At 43.4% G+C, this 15,164-nt stretch overlaps 1 long non-coding RNA gene across 1 annotated transcript in view; it reads right to left on the bottom strand.

Moving 5' to 3' along the window:
• Window positions 1-15,164, bottom strand: part of LOC144587337 (uncharacterized) — a 194,143-nt gene that overhangs the window by 137,568 nt on the left and 41,411 nt on the right. The window lies entirely within an intron of this gene.

The following is a 15,164-nucleotide window of genomic DNA, read 5'->3' as shown; positions in this document are numbered from 1 at the left end:
TCTTATTCCCATTTTATATGCAGCAAAAATGAATTCCACATTGTAACGGAATCCAAAAGACGACGTCATCCCTGCCTGTCAATCAGAGGATAAAGCAGGAGGGGCGGAGCAAAAAGGACAGTTAGAGACAGTTGGAATGAGATAGAAAAAGTTAGTTTAGGAATAGATTAAAAAAGGGTTCAGAAAAGAAACTGAAAGATTAAGACACACATGTAACAGGCAGAAATGAACTTATAGGCACACTGTTGTCTAAGCGAAACCTTACTGCACCCCCTGCCAAACAGCTGACTTTTTTTTACAGTTTTCCATGGGAAGCACCATGCAGTAATCCAGCCAAGGAAAGTAACCAACGCATTTATCACCACCATGGCCAACTCAAGGAACAGACCTGAGAAAAGGATACAGAGTCAGATCTCTTGTTTCCTTTCGCAGCCTCCAAACTTTTGGACTATATCATGCTAAGGAAGAGTCCAGATGGAAAAATGGTTCATTTGCTGCCTCCCTTTTAGAATTTGAGGATGGCCGGGGTGTGTGTGTGTGTGTGTGTCACTTCTCTCACTGGTTCAATTCCACCCTGTATGAGAGAATTTAAACTAAAAGGACATTGTTTACGACATTGTGTCCTTTCGGAAACATCAGAAACCAATCTTTACTCCTAATCATGACTGTTTTGTTAATTTTTTTTTTTAAATTGCTTTAAAGCTTCTGAAGAATGGCTACAATTGGGCAAAGTAACCCCCTCTTGAAATAATATTGACGAAGATGACTCCTCTACAGCACCAGACATGCCTCCACCCATGTTCCCACTCTACTGCACACGCCAAGGAGTCAAACGGGAACCAAACCATCTATAGAACATCTTTTGTTACACCTCACATAGCACATGGCAAGTCCACCCTTTCCATGGTTTGGGTACTTATGTCAGCAAAACCCCATCGCAAGGGGGGAAAGGCTTCTCGTCCCACCTAATTCCTCACTCAACGTGTTCTAATTCTGATTCTGATTGCGGGGGAGTTGTTCGTGTAGAGCAGAATTCACAACTTAAGAAGGATCCCAGATCGGCCCAGAGAGATCTAAGGTTCTCGTTTAGAAAACCCAAACAGCAATCACGAAAGGGAGCACTTCTATGACATGTCATATTTTTTCTGCAGCCTACGTTAGAGCGTAGAAGGGGGTTTGGACATGTTCGTGAGTGATCTGGTGAGAAAGGCCAGAGCACTCATTAATTGCTATCGCACTGTCTGTATGACTGCCCCAATGACTTAATTCCGGGTTCCAAAATTGCAATTGGGTGCATTTATTCATTGTTGGAGCTGGAGTTAGCAAGACTGCAGGACTTCATAGCAAAACATCTGAAACGTGGATTCTTTCTGTCTTCCATTTCACCTGCTCCAGCTCCAGTCCTCTTTGTAAAGAAGATGAGTGGAGAATTTTGTCTTTGCAACCATTTCAAAGCTCTCAACCAGATTACGCTCTGGAACTGCTATCCTCTGCCCTTGATCCAGGAGCTGATGGAATGGCTACGGGATGCCCGAATGTTTAGCAAGTTGGATCTTTGGTAAATGTATAACTTTGTCTGGATTCAGGTGTAGGATGGTGTCGCGACTGCCACCTCCTCCTAAGTCACCACAAGAGATGACAGGTCACGATCCTTCACACACACATACACAACTTCGCTGCCACCAACCACACATAAACCTGACACTTCGGACTTAGTATGGATTTCAAAATAAAAATGATGATTTATTGAATACAAAAATAAAATGTAAATCACTGCGTAAAAGAATCACTTGTCACACTATATTTCTCAGACCTTAACCCTGCACAGTTCTTTGTTACTTAACACTCAATTACCTAATCTATATCTAACCCTGTCTACAGATCTTCTTTCAAGCCCTCACTCCACTCTCTCTCCAACCCTATCTCAGCCCTCTATATCTCTCCTCTTTCCACTTCACCCTTATATACATAAACTCCACCCCTTTAAGACCCACCTCCTGCCCTGCCATAGGCCAGGAAACTCCAGCCTTAGCCAAGACAGGCAGGTGACGTCATGGCACACGTCACATACCTTCCCCCTTTAATAAGTTGTTTTGTGGGGGAAAGCTAAGGTGCTTTTTCCCCAAAACAACTGAAAACAACATCAAGTATTACATTTCTTACACATCAACCCAGTTTAATATAACTATATTATGCAAATATACTTACACGTCCGCCATACAAGTATATAAAAACATGCAATGCATACAATTTATCATAACACAACACATAACTGTCCAAACATTTTACATTGCCATATACCATGTACAGAGTCCATAAGTTCTTCAGATGTCATCTTCCGGTCTTCTGGATAAGGCGTCAGCCAAACAGTTTATAGTCCCTCTGACCACCTTAACCTCGAAATCATAGTCCTGCAAAAGAAGCGCCCACCTCATCAGTTTACTGTTCTGTGATTTCATAGTCCGCAACCACGACAGAGGTGAGTGATCGGTGCACAAGGTAAAATGTCAACCCCAGACGTAAGCCTTCAACTTCCGGATCACGAAGATGATCGCCAAACACTCTTTCTCGATGGTAGAAAGACTCTTCTCCCTGGGAAGCAACTTCTTGCTCAGGTACGCCACCGGATGTTGGTCTCCGCTGTCATCCTGTTGGCACAGTACCGCTCCCACACCGGCATTAGACGCATCCGTGTAGATGATGAACTCTCTGCTGAAGTCAGGAGCATGCAGCACTGGATGGTTGGTTAGAGCATCTTTCAGCCGTCCAAACGCCATCTCGCACTCTTCCGACCAGGAAACGCTGTTGCTGCTCTGCTTCTTTGTCAGGTCTGATAAAGGTGCAACAATCTCACTGAAACCGGGTATAAACTTTCTATAATACCCTGCCAGACCTAAAAAGGATCTCACTTTCTTTTTGGTGGTAGGTCTGGGCCAATTCAGGATTGCTTCTACCTTGGCCTCTAAAGGTTTGATTAGGCCTCCTCCCACTATGTGACCTAGGTACTTCATCTCTGAGTTACCTAGCTGACACTTACTAGCTTTAACGGTTAAGCCAGCATCTTTCAATCTTTGTAGCACTAATTCTAAATGATGTAGGTGATCTTGCCAGGTGTTGCTAAAGACCCCTATATCATCGATATAAGCTACCGTGAAGTCACTGAGCCCTTTCAGAGTATGGTCCATGAGCCTTTGAAATGTTGCTGGTGAATTTCGCAAGCCAAAACTAAGGACTCGAAATTCAAACAGGCCAAATGTGTCGGGATCTGCAAGAAAAGACGGGACACTCGAGTGTATGGCAGCTGTTCAGAGGCGGAATCTCTCGTTCCCCCCTCTCCTCTTCTTTTATTGTATCCCCCTACTACATTTGCTCTAGTTAATCAATACAGAGGTAACTAATTTCCTGAATACACAGGCATCAGTAAACAGAGTGGTTGGTAAACAGACAGGCTGGTAAGCAGACAGTTAATAGTAAACAGGCACAGATACCATCCAAATACACAGACAAGTTCCTGAATACACGAACACTTTAACTACATTATCCAGAGACAATAGACAGCAGGTCAATGATTTATCCGTTACTGGAAGTTAGCAGTTATGTACATGTCTTGCAGCTAGGGCATGATGCCTGCTACTAGCATACAGATATATACATTTATATACATTTATAATATACATTTGTTACTGCCATAGATATATACATTTTAAAGGCATACAATTTTCCCACATCCCAACCGTTTTTTATTTATTTTGTTAAAGACAATTGCTGTTGTAAACTCCTGAAAATTCCGAATCCAGGTATGATATGAAGTCAGGCTCATCTTCAGCAGAGGGCTGAATAGCATGTTCCAGGCTACTGCAATAAGCATTCAAATAGCCAAACCTGCTTCCTTGTTGCACTGAGAGCCAAAACTCTTTCTTTACAACTTTAAAACATTGTTCTGATGAAATAAACCTGGAATCTTGGCAAGAGAATTAGATGGCATATTCTGATGACATCAACATTACAGTGTAGATTAAAGAAAACACAATATTGGATAGCTAAACTCACAATTACAAGAAGATATGCATAACAAGAGTAATAACAATTTTCAGGAAAAGAAAGCATATTGAAAACATATTATTCAAATATATAAGCACAACATACTGCTAAGAGGCAAAAGCAAAAAACTTTAAGGTATACAGATTTTTTAGCATAGAAATATGTGACACAGACAACTTCCCCACTGAAGACACACACACCATGAATCTCTTGTATGACACTTGACTGGAGAGATACATATAGAGCTTGGCAAAAGAACAGCAACTTATTTTGAGGGATGAGTAGTAAAGAATGATGCTGGTATGCATCTGCCTGGCTCTGGGGCAAAGCTCTTCTACTGTAGAACTGACTGAATTTAAAAAGTTGCCTGCTAGTGCCCTTAAATTTCCCCTGGACTGAAAATGTGTTTTACAAGCATGTCAGATGGATTAGCATCACAGTGTACAAAATTGCCTACTGTGGGGCCTACTTGTAGGGAATAATATGCTTCTCTATCTCAGGGATAAACAGACAAAGTTTTCATATTACATTAGAAAATAATTTTCAAGGAAAACTGTGACATGTAAAAGAATAAACATACAGTGTCTACAACAAAATTAAATTCATATTAGGAAAAACTCAAAGGCTAAAGCTGCAGTTAATTTTGAGTATAAAACTAAGAATTGTTTCTCTGAAATTCTTATCAACCTTATCCTGCAGAAAGAAAAACAAACATTTTTGACAATTTACAGCATTAGGAACAAACATTTTCTCAGGGATGTGACACTGTTACTCCGGGAAGGCAGAGACAGGAATGCAGGCTTGTATGAAGTCCCATATGCTAAGCTACTCAGGAAGCAATGCAAGGTGTGATGTGATTTGTAGTTCTAAGAACATGGAACCTAGAGTGTGCAGGACATCATTTGGATCCTTACAAGTGGCTTGAGTGTAAACAATGCTTTCTCCAAATTGGAAGGTGATGGGGGAAAACTTTCTGGTTCGCCTCCTCCCACCCCAATATGCAGCATTAGTCTCTCTACTGTCCAGGTGGGAGGCATTCTTTGGTGATCTATATAATTGCCATGTCCGGCTGAGTAGGACTTTTCATTCAAACAGGATTAGCACATGGAAAAAGCAGTTCAAAACAAGCTTCATGTTGGTGTGTAACAGTTACCCCCCTTTGATTCTCTTCCTTCTCCCCTTCTTTATATGACCCATCGAATGTTTGTAGAGCTGCTTTTGTACCCCAGTCCATGATATCAAAGAAATCTGGGCCTGGGTCCCAATTCGCTGGGACATAATGCAACTTTGGCTGAACCGGCGGAGATACTGAGGTAGCTGCTGATTCTTTCAGACCAGCAAGGAAGGGAGTCAGGCATGCAGTTTGATTTGCTGATTGGAATGCGTTTAAAGATACTTCTGCTGCTTGAGTTAGAGCTGTTGTCGTGAAGCCTAGCTGAACAGCAGTAACAAATGCAGCTCCTCCCTTAAACATTAGAGGACCATCAGGGGATGCACCAGCATTAATTTCCACTTGCTCAGGGCAAATGGGTCCTTCTGTTGGTGGAAAGAAATCTCTTATCAAGGCCTTGCAGTCGTTAGGGACAAGCCATTGGACGGATGAGAAGTCTGGGAGAGCCTCTGTCTCTGTGTCTTTAAGACTGAGTTGCAGTTTGCGAAAGCCTTGAGATGGGGGCAGTTCAGATCCAACAGGAACTGCTATGGCAGATTCTTGCATGACAGCAGAAATTGCACAGCTAGTTTCTGGACAAATTTCTGTTGTATCCATTGAAGGATGGTTATCAATCTCAGTTGCCTGAGGGACTGCAGAAGTGGGAGGCAACTGAGTTTTCCAGGAGGTGTTCTCATGCTGCTCCAGGCAAGCCAAAGAGGCTGAAGGGAGCGGAGGCAGAATTTGAGGGAGTTGTTTAATCAGATTAGCCTCGAATTCTGGATCGAAAAAGATGTTACGTGTGTCTTGGAGGCAAGTACACACTACAAATTGTTCCTGAAGATTTGATAAAGAAGTTCCCATGTTGCTAAACGTGTAGGTGTCTTACTTGACAAATTCCACTCACCCGAGGGATCCTTGCGGATGATTGACGCGTCTTGGGGCCTGTGCCAGGCGAGATGAGTGCGAATTGTCGAAAGTTGACCTCAGTCCCACTCATCGGGATCCAGAGGATGCATGCGCGCGCTGTAGCCCTTCCATACCGGGCGTGATGAGTAGGATGATAGGTGAATTACCTCAGAGAGGGCACCATTTTGTCGGGATCTGCAAGATGAAGGAAAGTAGGGGTCTTGCAGATGAAGCCTCAGGGGCAGGGATCTTTCTCCTTGACCAGCAAGGGGGAAAAGAAAAGACGGGACACTCGAGTGTATGGCAGCTGTTCAGAGGCGGAATCTCTCGTTCCCCCCTCTCCTCTTCTTTTATTGTATCCCCCTACTACATTTGCTCTAGTTAATCAATACAGAGGTAACTAATTTCCTGAATACACAGGCATCAGTAAACAGAGTGGTTGGTAAACAGACAGGCTGGTAAGCAGACAGTTAATAGTAAACAGGCACAGATACCATCCAAATACACAGACAAGTTCCTGAATACACGAACACTTTAACTACATTATCCAGAGACAATAGACAGCAGGTCAATGATTTATCCGTTACTGGAAGTTAGCAGTTATGTACGTGTCTTGCAGCTAGGGCATGATGCCTGCTACTAGCATACAGATATATACATTTATATACATTTATAATATACATTTGTTACTGCCATAGATATATACATTTTAAAGGCATACAATTTTCCCACACAAATGGATTACAAAACGCGGTCTTCTCTTGGTCCCTAGGCTCACTTCTTCCTTGCCAACACTCTTTGGTTAGACCTAAAAAGGATATGACTCTGCAACCTCCAATCGTCTCACTTAGGTCATCAAGCCTGGGCATAGGATAAGCATCAGGTTTAGTTACTGAATATAACTTGCTGTAGTACACACAGACTCTTTCATGGATTGCTGCCTTGTCATGGCGAAGGGGCTTGAGTAACTCAGAGAAGCTATGGGCTATGCCGTGCAGGGACACCCAAGACGGACAGGACATAGTGGAGAGTTCCGACTAAACGCAATCCACCTGGAGTAGGAAATGGCAAGCCACTCCAGTATCTTTGCCAAGAACACCCCATGATCAGAAACAAAAGGCTAAAAGATATGACGCTGGAAGATGGGCCCCTCAGGTCGGAAGGCGTCCAACATGCTACAGAGGAAGAGTGGAGGACAAGTACAAGTAGCTCCAGAGCTAATGAAGTGGTTGGGCCAAAGCCAAAAGGACGCTCAGCTGTGGACGTGCCTGGAAGTGAAAGGGAAGTCCGATGCTGTAAAGAAAAATACTGCATAGGAACCTGGAATGTAAGATCTATGAATGTTGGGAAGCTGGAGGTGGTCAAACAGGAGATGGCAAGAATAAACATCGACATCCTGGGCATCAGTGAACTAAAATGGACAGGAATGGGCGAATTCAGCTCAGATGATTATCATATCTACTATTGTGGGCAAGAATCCCGTAGAAGGAATGGAGTAGCCCTCATAGTCAACAAAAGAGTGGGAAAAGCTGTAATGGGATACAATCTCAAAAATGATAGAATGATGTCAATACGAATCCAAGGCAGACCATTCAACATCACAATAATCCAAGTTTATGCACCAACCAGCATTGCTGAGGAGACTGAAATTGAACAATTCTATGAAGATTTACAACACCTTCTAGAACTGACACCAAAGAAAGATGTTCTTCTCATTCTAGGGGACTGGAATGCTAAAGTAGGGAGCCAAGAGATAAAAGGAACAACAGGGAAGTTTGTCCTTGGAGTTCAGAACGAAGCAGGACAAAGGCTAATAGAGTTTTGTCAAGAGAATAAGCTGGTCATCACAAACACTCTTTTCCAACAACACAAGAGGCGACTCTATACATGGAAATCACCAGATGGGCAATATCGAAATCAGATTGATTATATTCTCTGCAGCCAAAGATGGAGAAGTTCTATACAGTCAGCAAAAACAAGACCTGGAGCTGACTGCGGTTCTGATCATCAGCTTCTCATAGCAAAATTCAAGCTTAGACTGAAGAGATTAGGAAAAACCACTAGGCCACTCAGGTATAATCTAAACCAAATCCCTTATGAATACACAGTGGAAGTAAAGAACAGATTTAAGGAACTAGATTTGGTGGACAGAGTGCCTGAAGAACTTTGGATAGAGGCTCGTAACATTGTCCAGGAGGCAGCAACGAAAACCATCCCAAAGAAAAGGAAATGCAAGAAAGCAAAGTGGCTGTCCAACGAGGCCTTAGAAATAGCAGAGAGGAGAAGGGAAGCAAAATGCAAGGGAGATAGGGAAAGTTACAGAAACTTGAATGCAGACTTCCAAAGAATAGCAAGGAGAGACAAGAGGGCCTTCTTAAATGAACAATGCAAAGAAATAGAGGAAGATAACAGAAAAGGAAAGACCAGAGATCTGTTCAGGAAAATTGGACATATTAGAGGAACATTTTGCGCAAAGATGAACATGATAAAAGACAAAAATGGGAGGGACCTAACAGAAGCAGAAGACGTCAAGAAGAGGTGGCAAGAATACACAGAGGAATTATATCAGAAAGATTTGGATATCCCGGACAACCCAGACAATGTAGTTGCTGACCTTGAGCCAGACATCCTGGAGAGCGAAGTCAAGTGGGCCTTAGAAAGCCTGGCTAACAACAAGGCCAGTGGAGGTGATGGCATTCCAGTTGAACTATTTAAAATAGTTTGGAAAACTCAACAGTGGCCAGAGGATTGGAAAAGATCAGTCTACATCCCAATCCCAAAGAAAGGCAGTGCCAAAGAATGCTCCAACTACCGTACAATTGCACTCATTTCGCACGCTAGCAAGGTAATGCTCAAAATCCTACAAGGTAGGCTTCAGCAGTATGTGGACCGAGAACTCCCAGAAGTACAAGCTGGATTCCGAAGAGGCAGAGGAACTCGAGACCAAATTGCCAACATGCACTGGATTATGGAGAAAGCCAGAGAGTTCCAGAAAAATATCTACTTCTGCTTCATTGACTATGCGAAAGCCTTTGACTGTGTGGACCACAGCAAACTATGGCAAGTTCTTAAAGAAATGGGAGTGCCTGACCACCTTATCCATCTCCTGAGAAACCTATATGTGGGACAGGAAGCAACAGTTAGAACTGAGTGGTTCAAAATTGGGAAAGGAGTACGGCAAGGCTGTATATTGTCCCCCAGCTTATTTAACTTATATGCAGAATACATCATGCGGAAGGCTGGACTGGAAGAAACCCAAGCCAGAATTAAGATTGCCGGAAGAAATATCAACAACCTCCGATATGCAGATGACACCACTCTGATGGCAGAAAGTGAGGAGGAATTAAAGAACCTTGTAATGAGAGTGAAAGAGGAAAGTGCAAAAAACAGTCTGAAACTCAACATCAAAAAAACTAAGATCATGGCCACTGGTCCCATCACCTCCTGGGAAATAGAAGGGGAAGATATGGAGGCAGTGTCAAATTTTATCTTCCTGGGCTCCATGATCACTGCAGATGGAGACAGCAGCCCTGAAATTAAAAGACGCCTTCTTCTTGGGAGGAAAGCGATGACAAATCTTGACAGCATCTTGAAAAGCAGAGACATCACCTTGCCAACAAAAGTCCGAATAGTCAAAGCTATGGTTTTTCCTGTCGTGATGTATGGAAGTGAGAACTGGACCATAAAGAAAGCAGACCGCCGAAGAATTAATGCCTTTGAATTGTGGTGCTGGAGGAGGCTCTTGAGAATCCCCTGGACTGCAAGGAGAACAAACCTATCAATTCTAAAGGAAATCAACCCTGAATGCTCACTTGAAGGACAGATCCTGAAGCTGAGGCTCCAGTAGTTTGGCCATCTCATGAGAAGAAAAGAGTCCTTGGAAAAAACCCTGATGTTAGGAAGGTGTGATGGCAAGAGGAGAAGGGGACGACCGAGGATGAGATGGCTGGACAGTGTCTGCGAAGCAACCAACATGAACCTGACACAACTCCGGGAGGCAGTAGAAGACAGGAGGGCCTGGCGTGCTCTGGTCCATGGGGTCACGAAGAGTCGGACACGACTAAACGACTAAACAACAACAACAAGTACACACAGAACCTGACACTGCCATCCGGCTTGTCTACTAAAACTACAGGGGCTAACCAAGCGCTAGATGAGTGTACAATCATTTGATTGTTCAGCATTTCGTCTAGCTCTTTGCGAATGTTGTCAAAGTAATAACCTGTTACTCTATATGGTGTTACAGACTGAGGAGAAGCATTCCCTGTGTCAGTCCTGAGTAGCACTCCCTTGTCAACACCAGGTTTGTTTGAGAACACTTCTTGATGTTTTGTAACTAGCGTTCTACGACTATTCTGCTGTTCTCTGGATAGAGCAGGGCTGATCTGCACCTCTTGTGGATTGAACTTTTGTGGGCCCCTCCCTTCCCCGAAGGGCAACCCATGTTCCTCCTTATCAGCCGCTTTTATTGCAAACAGCACCTGGTTCGATTCTCTATAATAAGGCTTAAGGGCATTGACGTGAACGACCCCCCTGCCTAACCTTTTCATAAGTTTGGATGTATGAGAGGTTCCTAAGTCTGTGATTATCTCAGAAGGAAAACCCATCCTACTCATGTAATTTACTAAGGCTTCTGCTACAGTCTGGTTCTCTATATTACGTAATGGGATCGCTTCCGGATATCTCGTTGCATGGTCTACTATAGTTAAAATAAATCTGTTCCCCCGCTTAGTGGCGTTGGGCAATGGACCTATGATATCCACCCCTAGATGTGTAAAAGGAGTTGAAATCACTGGTAATGGGCATAGCTTTGCTCTAGTTTTATCACAATTAGAGCCCTGTCTCTGACAAATATGGCATCTTTGACAGAAACTCTTAATATGTTTACCCATATCAGGCCAGTAAAAGTTTTGGGCTATTCTCTGTTTGGTCTTGTTGATCCCCATATGAGCTGAGAAAATGTCTGCATGTCCCTTTTCCAGAATCATAGGGCGATATTTCTCAGGCACCACCAACTGTCTCTTAACTTCAGGCCCCCCTTTTGAAATATTATTCAGTTTTTCCTTATAAAGTAAACCACCCTTAATAATAAAACATTCAGGGCACTCAGGTGATAAATCTTTATCAGTCACCTTTGCAAAACAGTCTTTTAAGGTGGGGTCTGCTGTTTGTTCCTTGACAAAGAGGCTTTTCTGAGGTATTTCAACTGAGAATGCCTCAGGTTGTGGTACAAATTTCTCTGGCTCTTGAGAGTCTGTCTCATTACTGGCTTCACTTTGTACTGATTGTGAACGTGTTACCACCAGGGCACTCTTGACATGCTTTGTTAAGTCATTACCAATAAGAAAAGGGGTAGGAATCTCAGAAGACACCCTCACTCTCCAAAATCCCTTCCAACCTTGATATTCAATTTTCAAATCAGCTACAGGTAATGAAACTAGTTCTGACCCAATCCCTTTCACAGATAGAGTCTGGCCAGCAATCATACAACTTTGTGGTACTATGTCTGAGTGGCAAATAGAAATTTGAGAACAAGTGTCTCTCAAAGCAGTATAGTTATTTTCAAAAATCTTTATTCTGTCCCCAGCAGATTCCAATAACTGAGAATTAGTCTCTATGTAATAACAGTGGACAACTTCAGCAAGAGGTAGCTCCTTCAATGTATCCAATTCAGAGCTCCTAACTGCTTCTGCCTGGGTTTCCATGGTAACAGAACTTTCAGTAGAAGCAGCTTGAGGTTTACTCTGAACACAAAATACAGCCTTTGCTTCTTTTACATTAACTTTCTGAGGTGGAATTTCTTTATTTTGCCTTGTATTAAAACATTGTGCAGCAATGTGACCTTTCTTTTTGCAAATGAAGCAGATTCTCTCCCCCCATGAGCTTTTCCCATCAAATCTTTCAAGTTTCTCTTTTCCCTCCAAAACTTGTTTACTGTGCTGGCCCTGTTCTGAGGGCTTTTCACTAAAATGGCCGTCTACTTTAGTCTGTCTCTGTCCTTGTTCCTTAGAGAACTTTTCCTCACACCTCTCCCCTCATAACAACTAGGACCCCTTATCTGAGAAATAAAATCAGCTATTTGAGCAGCTTTTCTAACGTCAGTTGGTTTCCTTTCTTGAACTAAAAATTTAAGTTCCCCATGGAGTAAGGAATAAAACTGCTCCAGGCCCACAACATTTTTCAATTCCTGAAAAGTTTTTACATTCTCCTGTTCAAGCCACCGATCTAAACACTTTTCTAAGTTAAAACCAAGTTGGGTATAAGATTCATCTGATTTTTTAGTAAGTTTTCTGAACTTCTGCCTAAGATGTTCTGAATTAATGCCAAATCTATTAAAAACCATTCTTTTGAACTCTGAATAATCTTTACTGAGCTCAACTGGCATATCAGCATACACATCAGCCATTTTTCCACTCAGGAGAGACCTCAAAATTATCATTTTCTCTGTTTCCCTCACAGAAAAATCAGCACAACTTCGTTCAAAGATTTTAAGGAAGTTTTCAGGACAATCCCCCTGCTTATATGTAGGAAATTTCTTCAGCTCTGATTTTGATAACTGACCTGGTTCAGTACCAGAATCTCTGTTGTTGTTATTGTTTTGGTTCAGTAATTCCAATTTCCTAAGTTCAAAAGCCATACGCTCCTTTTCCAGAGCAATTTTCTCCCTTTCTATTCTTTCCTCTTTTTCCAAGGCCCTTAATCTAAATTCGTGTTCCTGGGCTAATTGAATTTTCTTAACTTCTGATAACTGTTCACCATTAGCTTCTTCCTGCACTGAGGCAACTCTTCCCTCACAATTTGACTCATCCCCAGACCAGTCTGACATCGCTTGGTCTCTTAGTTCATTCATTTCTGCCATTTGACTGCGTGTGAGAGGCATTTTACTAACTCAAAAGGCTCCTGTCAATTTCCACGCCTCTGTTTAAAATACTTTTCTTCTTGCTGTGCTTTAGGTCTGACACTCTTTAACAGGGTATACCAACAGATACGGCTAGGCTTGTTACTGTAATCTCTAATGGCTTCTGCCCCTTCACCGGGCCTCTTGCCAGATTTAGAGCTACTTTACTTTTCTGCCCTTGGCTCTACTTCAAAATCCACCACAGCTTCACCTTCTCTCAGGTTCTGTAGTTCACTAGAGAAATCCCAAATCTTCGCTGCCCTTGGTCTGTCTGTCCCTCCCGAGTTCTCCCAACTCTGGACTCTCAGACCAAGTCACAACAGCCTCCTGCTTTGGGCCAATCTCCCTCACAAAATGGACCTTCCAGAGCTCATAAGTCAGTTCCCTCACTCTGAAGTTTAGGTGCCTCTCTACTAGATCTGCTCCCCCCTTGAGACAAATCCTCAAGAGTTACCCACACCCCACTTCAGGTGCACCTAACTGAAATCCTTTTGCTCTGGTCACACTAGCCAAGGCTTTTCTGGGCAACTGGGCAACTGGACCCTCGTATCCCAACCGCTGGACACCAGTTTGTCACGACTGCCACCTCCTCCTACGTCACCACAAGAGATGACAGGTCACAATCCTTCACACACACATACACAACTTCGCTGCCACCAACCACTAACTAACCTGACACTTCAGACTTAGTATGGATTTCAAAATAAAAATGATGATTTATTGAATACAAAAATAAAATGTAAATCACTGCGTAAAAGAATCACTTGTCACACTATATTTCTCAGACCTTAACCCTGCACAGTTCTTTGTTACTTAACACTCAATTACCTAACCTATATCTAACCCTGTCTACAGATCTTCTTTCAAGCCCTCACTCAACTCTCTCTTCAACCCTATCTCAGCCCTCTATCTCCCCCCTTCTTTGCACTTCACCCTTATATACACAAACTCCACCCCTTTAAGACCCACCTCCTGCCATGCCATAGGCCAGGAAACTCCAGCCTTAGCCAAGACAGGCAGGTGACGTCATGGCACACGTCACAGATGGCATTCCGGACTAGGTATGGGCATTTCAAGTACATGGTAATGCCTTTTGGACTCTGTAATGCAGCTGCTGTGTTCCAGCAAATGATCAATGACATTTTCCAGGACTTCCTGGAAAGGTTCTTGATTGTGTACCTCAATGACATTTTGATTTACACCCACAATCCTGAGGAATACGTTCAGCATGTTCAGGCTGTGTTACAACACTTACAGGACAATCGTTTATTCCCAAATTTGGAGAAGCGTGCATTTGACCTCACCACAGCCGACTTTCTGGGTCATCCTATTTTTCCAGCTGGTATTCAGATAGACCCCGGTAAAGTAGAAACCGTAGTTCAGTGGCAAATTCCATGGTCAGTGAAGGATGTACAGTGATTCATCATGCCACTTTCTGAATTGCTTGGTGTTGTGGGAATTTTGGTGGCTGCAGATTCACACCGACATCAAGGGTTAGGTGGCAACACTTCTTGCTGGGCAAGGGTCATTCAGGGCGGCCTCAGTGACTTTTGCTTCCACTGGAGAATCCTTCTGGACCATGGTGGGTGGGGTCCCTGGACTTCATCACAGACTTGCTGCTCTCTCAGGAGAAGACTTTGCTCCTGGTGGTGGTGGACCTGTTCAGCAAGATGGCCCACTTTCTTCCCTGTGCTCCTTCAGCTCAGGAGACGGCACAGTTGCTCATTGATGATGTTTCTTGTCTTCCTGGTCTTCCAGTTAGCCTGCTCTCTGATCGTGGGGTCCAGTTTACCTCTCAGTTCTGGCAGGCCTTGTTCAAGATTCTGGATATCCAAGTTTGCCTCTCTTCTGCCCACCACCCCCAGTCCGATGGCCAGACAGAACGGACCAATGACACTTTGGAGCAGTTCGTGCGCTGTTATACTCGTTTCCAGCAGGATGATAGTGCAGGGCTCTTGCCAGTCACGGAATTAGCGTACAGTACAATAACAGAGTGCATACTTCTACACGTCTCACTATTTTCTTTGCAACTTATGGGCATCACCCATGATTTTCCCCCTCGGTGCTGTCCCCCTCCAGGGTTCGTGCAGCAGAACAAATGAGTCATGAGTTGCAGGCAATTCAGGCAGTCCTAAAGGAACAGCTGGACCGGGCTAAGGAGGCCTA

The sequence above is a fragment of the Pogona vitticeps genome, chromosome 2 (assembly GCF_051106095.1).
Source record: "Pogona vitticeps strain Pit_001003342236 chromosome 2, PviZW2.1, whole genome shotgun sequence".
Classification (NCBI taxonomy): domain Eukaryota; kingdom Metazoa; phylum Chordata; class Lepidosauria; order Squamata; family Agamidae; genus Pogona; species Pogona vitticeps.
This window is presented reverse-complemented; position numbering and strand designations above follow the sequence as displayed.